Raw genomic sequence first — 6,699 nt, 5'->3', positions numbered from 1 at the left:
TAGTAATATGCTTAACTTTGTCGGGTCGCCACGTCTGATCTGAGGTCACGTTCCGAGCGGGGTCGCAGGGGGGCTGGGGCGACGGGCAGGCCGTCCTCTCTCACCCCCTCCTCAGGAACTACCCTGCTCGCCCGCAACCTTCCCCCCGCCAGACTTCCGAGCGACGGGAGGAGGACAGCCGACGCAGCCCCAGAGCACGGGAACTGGGCGGGCGGACATCGGGAACCGCCCCGGGAGGGCAGCCCGGTGGCGCTACCACCGACAGCCTCCGGGGGGCGGGCCCGACGCGCGCCTGCTCCCTCCCGTCCTCGGACGGGCTTCCCGGCTCGGAGCAGCAGGGGGACTCGTCTCCTCCGTCCGCGTCTCTCCCTGGGGGGACGGGGGGGGCCCGCAGCAGGCTCTCTCGACTCCCCGGCTGCACCCTTCACGGGGGCCGGACGACCCCCTGGGGCGATGGAAGGCATGACGACCCTCAGACAGGCGTAGCTCCGGGAGTAACCCGGGGCCGCAAAGTGCGTTCGAAGTGTCGATGATCAATGTGTCCTGCAATTCACACTAGTTCTCGCAGCTAGCTGCGTTCTTCATCGACGCACGAGCCAAGTGATCCACCTCTCAGAGTCATACTGCTTCTCATCTGCCGCACCTCATGACAAGCACGCGAGGTTTCACGGGCGTCGTCGCGGGCGCCCGGACCGGAGTTACTGGCCCCGTGCCGTGGGACAGCAGGGAGTCCCGCGGCGGCTGGCACACGGCCGCACCACCGACCTCCCAGGTCTTTGAACTGACGCTCTGCAGGGGGCGGGGTGTTCTCTGCAGGTACCCGCGACCGACATCGAGGGGAGACGACTCGGTTCTGCCACCCCCGGGGACAGCCCCGCATGGCCGGAGGGGAGGCCGCCACCCCCCTGCCAGGATGGCGCCCTCTCCCTCCCGCCTGCCGCATTGGGAGCCAGCCGCCTCCGGGGCGCGCGATGGACCGCACCGCCGGGCCGCACGCACCCCCGCTGCCATCCCCTCGTGGCGGCGGAGGGGCGCCCGCGCCTCTCACCGTGCGGATGGACCCCCTCTCTCCCGCCGCCGGGAGGTGAGGGGGGGACGGGCGCCACCCCTTGCCCTCGCTCCCCCTCTCCCTCCCTCCCCCCCGGGAGCCGCGGGCTCGGAGGGCGTGGGGAGAGAGAGCGCGGGAGAGAGAGCGGCACGGAGGGTTGGGGCGGCGGAGTGTGAGAGGCCCTGGTACCCGGGGATGGCACCGTCCTGAGACCATCTGCGATAATGATCCTTCTGCAGGTTCACCTACGGAAACCTTGTTACGACTTTTACTTCCTCTAGATAGTCAAGTTTGATCGTCTTCTCGGCGCACCGCCGGGCCGTGACCGACTCCAGCGGGGCCGATCCGAGGACCTCACTAAACCATCCAATCGGTAGTAGCGACGGGCGGTGTGTACAAAGGGCAGGGACTTAATCAACGCGAGCTTATGACCCGCACTTACTGGGAATTCCTCGTTCGTGGGGAATAATTGCAGTCTCCGGTCTCTATCACGAATGGGGTTCAGCGGATTACCCGGACCTGTCGGCCAAGGGTAGACACACGCTGATCCATTCAGTGTAGCACGCAGCCCAGCGCACCTCAGTTTGGTTTGCAGGCTTATACTAATCTGTGAACTGTTTATTACAGGTCCACAGACGTTTTTCTGTTTGATTTTATTTTTTTAAGTAAAGAAATAACTGCATTTCTTTAATTAAAGAGATAAAATAAAATATAAATGGTCTGTGGGGCTCCATAGCTGGGATTCTGGTGCTAGATGAGAGAGGTGATTGGTTAAATACACAGATATTTAGGAGGCCAGAGAACTTAACCAGTCAGTTTGTGGTTTCAGCCCCATGCTGAAATCCTTGCAGAATGCCTGCAAATATACAAGAAAGCATGATCGCATCACTGGCTGGCTGGGGAAAGCAATTATTTTTTTTTTTATTTACCAGGGGAGCAACAATGTGATTTGTATTTATTTTATCTTATTTTAGTTTATTTATTTTTCAGCGGGTGGGGGGCATATTGTTGAGTGCTGCAGTCACTTAATAATGACAGACACTTGAGTTTTAGAGTTGATATCCTTCAGAAATGCAGTATATAAAGCTTGAAATTCTAGCAATTAAGTGCAGATTCTTCAGCTAAGAGGCTGAGAGGGTAGAGAGATTTTTCAGTGGCTTACTCTGTGTGGTTCAGCAATGAGTTGAACTACAATTTTGGGCCATTATTCAAGGATTTATTTAATTATGAGCCTGAGGTGCATACAGTAACTGTAACTGATAGTCATGTTTATGTATGTGTGTGTTAGTAATTCAGGAAACAAGCAGAATAAGGAATCCAGTGTTGATACTCAACTTGCATGCAGGAAAAGCTTTTGGCAGGGTAAAATGGGACTGTTTATTTAAATATTACAAATGATGGGTTTGCCTAAGACATTTATATTTAAGGGTTTATGCCTGTGTGAAGATAAATGCTGAAATTAACACAGATGATCATCATTAGATCACTGTTGCAGTAGCCTAATCTATATGGGTTATTTCCTGCCAAGAATGTGCCCTTCTGCCATCTTCCAAAACTTTAGGCACCACACCTTCAGAACTTTCTTGCTGTTAAGTGTTCTCCCTGCAGGTTTCAAGTTATCAACAGCCAGCTAGCGCTTCACCAGGGCTGGGCAGATAAGTGACCCAATAGGAAAAAAAACTTCCACTTTATCAAATCTCTGAGGATAGCTTTACTTGTTTTACTAACAGTTATCTAAGTTAGAAGTGTAACTTTTGAATTAAAATTAACTTTTGTCAGGTTTGGGAATTTTTTTAATTAATTCAACATTAAGGATAGTAGATTAGACTTCAGATTTTGAGGATTTGTTCAGTAAAGGTTTTACCTCAAAACATTAAAATTATTGTCAGGAGGTTCACCGACTAGTCAAAGCTCTGCTGTCCACATCTTAGGCATATTTTTCGGTTAGAACATAGACCAGGCATTTTATATCCTCCCTCCCCCGGCTGCAGTAAGAAAGTTTTTTCATCAGTCTTCAGTAATCAAGCCAGCTTCTTTACTGTCTACAGGAATCTTCAGCAGTAAAGCCAGCTTCCTCACTGCCTCAGCTGCTGAGGAGTGACTCTTGCGGTAAATTCCGGTACTATGGACCACTCATTGTTTTTTCTCAGTGGTATTGCTCCTTGAAAAAACACTAAGATCCATGAGACAGGCTCATCTTTTGTAGCTTGTCAGCTGTCCTTGTCAGCAGACAAGGGAGAACCATACTTGTCAGTCTCAGAGGAGCTCAGTTAAGGAGCCTGATTCCCACGGAAGGAACTCCATCTTTGGGTCGGACTTTTCCTAAAGGGTTTTACAAGAAGAAATGACAGAAAGTTAGGCATATGTCATTTCTTGATTCACATAAGATGGGCAGGGAAGATTGGCTGGGTTTTGCTAAGGGCTTACTTCAAGCCTTTCATTCCTTAAATGCAGATTCCTCATAAAATTTTAAAAGAAAAATATTTTCCTCTTTTAGATAAGTGACTCCCAGCCTGAAGGACGAGAGTTAGGCTGAGATGTTATATCTCAAGTATGTACACCATAGGAAAGAGGAATCTGATTGCGAAGATCACTTTTCTTCAGATTCTTCCTTTGAAGAGGTAAATTTTCAGACGCTATACCCAGAATGAAAGAGTTATTACAGTGGGAACACAGTGAACTTCCAGTATCCTAGAAAAAGAATATTATGACTGATTACAGATGGATTTTCCTCAGCCTGCAACTGTTCCTCCTGTCTCACCAGCATTCGAGGATGTGTTCTTGGCAACATGTAGTATGCTTGGCAGTCATCATCTTCCTCCCAAAAAGTCTAATAAATTGTGTAAGATTCCTCAGTCCCACAAATTTCTAATCTGATGTTAATCTTCTTTCTATTCATCACTGATGGGACCAAGCTTGCGCCAGCCAAAAACTCTCGAGCTAAGCTTCTACCCACAACACCCTTCTCCTTGTTACCTCAGATCTAATTTCCCTTGTAGCCGTAAAGCCACGTTTCAGTCGAGCTCTCAGCTAAGTGGAAACTTTTTGATATTTTTTTTGTGGAAAAATTTGTCTTTTAGCTTGTCGTTTGTGACTTATATACGTTATTCTTCCTATTTGCAGATAGATATACACTTTTTTCACTTCTACTTCTACCCGTTTGGTAATCTTTTAAGTACCATTGCTGGTACAGCCTTCTCTCTTTGCCCTTGTGGTATTCCTTGAATACCATCACTGGTATTTTTCCTCTCCTTCCCCTTATTCTGTCTAGTTGCATGTTTTTGACTCTTTAGATAGATACTGCGTGTAGTTAGATAGGCTTGGCTTAGGCATAGAGAGAGTGGGATTTACAGTTTTCTCTGAAGTTTTTGTTGTGTTTAACTTTTTCATGATGTCTGATAAGAAGGGTACATCGGGTTTTAAGCATTGTACTTCGTGTAATGGTAAACTTCCAAATAGTGACTCTCATGATGATTGTGTCTACTGCTTGGAGGTGCCCCATCTTTCGGTGCAACCTCCCCGTGGGATTTGTCAAAGTTTCAGCCAGTACACTCTGAACAAATGCAAGAATAAGTTAATACTGAAGGGCCTACTTAAGTCGCCCTTTTCGGAGACCCTTTCTGCAATGGAGGTCTTAACCCCTCCTAGAAAGGATAAGTAAAGGCCCCATTTGGCTCCATCTTCACTCTCAGGTGACCAGGGTAAGTCTGTGAAACCTAAAGTGCAAAAACTTTCTTCGGAGCATAAATCTGCCTCATCGGCACTGACCTCTTCTTCTCCAGGTACTACACCTGCTACTATATCAGCGCCATTTTCAGCTCCAATACTGTCTTTGGCACCGACTATAGACCTCGCCTCTCCTACTACGACTTTGGCACCGGGTGCCACTTCGGGACAGTGCACGCCTTCGATGTCTATCTCTGCAATGATGATTGAACCTCCCATATCAGCTCTGAGTGCCCCTTCGGCACTGAGCTCTTTTACGGTTCTGGCTAGAATGGATTTGACCCCACTGCTCCCTGTCTCCAAACTTGAGACATCAGTGCCAGTAGATTCCACAACATTGACCTGATACTCTCCGTCCGTTTCTAGATCAACTTGACTCCCTGTCGGGAGTATCCACTAGATCCACCAGGAGCCTTTCAGAACTTGATGTGATGCGTCTTGTGATCAACTGTTGGCAGCCAGGGGGACACCCATACCTTCCAGGACCCATTCTCCAGCAGGACTTGGGTTGACTTCTCCACAGACTCCATCCTATTATCGTCCTTTGACCATTTTGGCTCCAAAGCCTCCTGCTCCGACATCCTTTTCGGAACCCCCCGTCTTAGCATCAGTAGTGGACCTCACTGTGTGTCCGGGACTGTCTCTTTGGTTCTCGGTTCCTGCTGAACCAGTCCTTCCTCAACCCCGTGATTGGGCTGCAGGCTGTTCGGTCTGGGGCATGGTTCCGAGTGTTCTTCGGTTCCGTCTTCAGCAGTGCAAGGTGCTTTGTCTGCATCCATCCTGCTTTTGAGGCTCCATCCTTGGGAGCGAGTTCGGAGGAGTGAGATGTGACCCTGGTTCCGAGGTTGTCCTTCTCTGTTACGGGCTCCCATCCCTCTTCAGGCAGATCTGCTTTCTGTGCAATTGGAGATGGTACTTGCTTTTGGAAGCATTCCGCCGATGTCGGAAGCAGCCACTTGAGCTAAACCTCACACTTTTATCAGTCATTACAAATTGGATGTGGTCTCCAGAGGGAGAGCTGCCTTTGGCTCAATGGTTCTCAGGAACATTCTTCCATAAGGGCCACCCAAGAATCTCACGGTAGCTGGGGATTCTGCCAATCAGTGATGAGTGGAAATAAAATTAACAACATCAGATAAAGAAGTTATGTCTTACCATAATGTTCCATCTATGTTGTTGATTTTCTTTCATTCATCACCTCCCACCCTCCTTCCCCCGCCAGAGGCTCCTGGGGATACTTTGGGTACAAGTGGTGTCTTAGGGCATTTGTGCAGAAATGGCCTCTACTTTACTTGTATAACATGGGCAAATTCAATCTGAGGTAACAAGGAGAAGGGCATTGTGGGTAGAAGCCTAGCTTGAGAGTTTTTGGCCAGCGCAAGCTTGGTATTAAGCTGACTTGGTACTGAGGGCTCAGAACCGAACCCATCAGTGATGAATGAAAGAAGATCAACAACACAGATGGAATGTTATGGTAAGACACAACTTCTTTTTTTCAAATCCCATATTAGACCCTGTGCTTATTTCTTTTATGAAAAATCATTTTTTGCCAAACTTTTTGTGAATGGTAAACTTATTCCTTTCGACAAGGATGGGAAAGATTTTGATAGATTTGGGAAGAAGATGTATTCTTCTTCTAATTTAGCATTTGGAATTCTGAATTGTCAATATCCTATGTGAAAATTTCTGCATGTTAAGTTGTCCAATCTCGCCTTCGTTCTTGCTGGATGAGTTCGGAGCCGATCCTCGGCTCTGACTCGGCCACTTACTATAGCTCGAGAGCTCTTTACTGGCTCAAGGCTACCCCTTATCCCAGAATGCCCAGCATCAGGTACCCAGATCTCGTTTGCCGCTTTAGCTGCAAGGTTGCGTCAAAACTGGCTCAGGCTTAGTATAACTATTTTCTCTATTAAATTCAAATAATT

The 6,699-nt window shown here is 48.4% G+C and overlaps 1 protein-coding gene and 1 non-coding gene across 2 annotated transcripts in view; one reads left to right on the top strand and one right to left on the bottom strand.

Annotated features, from left to right (window-relative positions):
* Window positions 1–6,699, top strand: part of PIGK (phosphatidylinositol glycan anchor biosynthesis class K) — a 585,228-nt gene that overhangs the window by 500,756 nt on the left and 77,773 nt on the right. The window lies entirely within an intron of this gene.
* LOC122814524 lies at window positions 467–620 on the bottom strand. Its single transcript, XR_006366788.1, has one exon. It is a non-coding gene; the product is annotated as a 5.8S ribosomal RNA (ribosomal RNA).

Source organism: Protopterus annectens, chromosome 10.part0, assembly GCF_019279795.1.
Source record: "Protopterus annectens isolate FY-2018-M chromosome 10.part0, PAN1.0, whole genome shotgun sequence".
Taxonomy (NCBI): domain Eukaryota; kingdom Metazoa; phylum Chordata; order Ceratodontiformes; family Protopteridae; genus Protopterus; species Protopterus annectens.
This window is presented reverse-complemented; position numbering and strand designations above follow the sequence as displayed.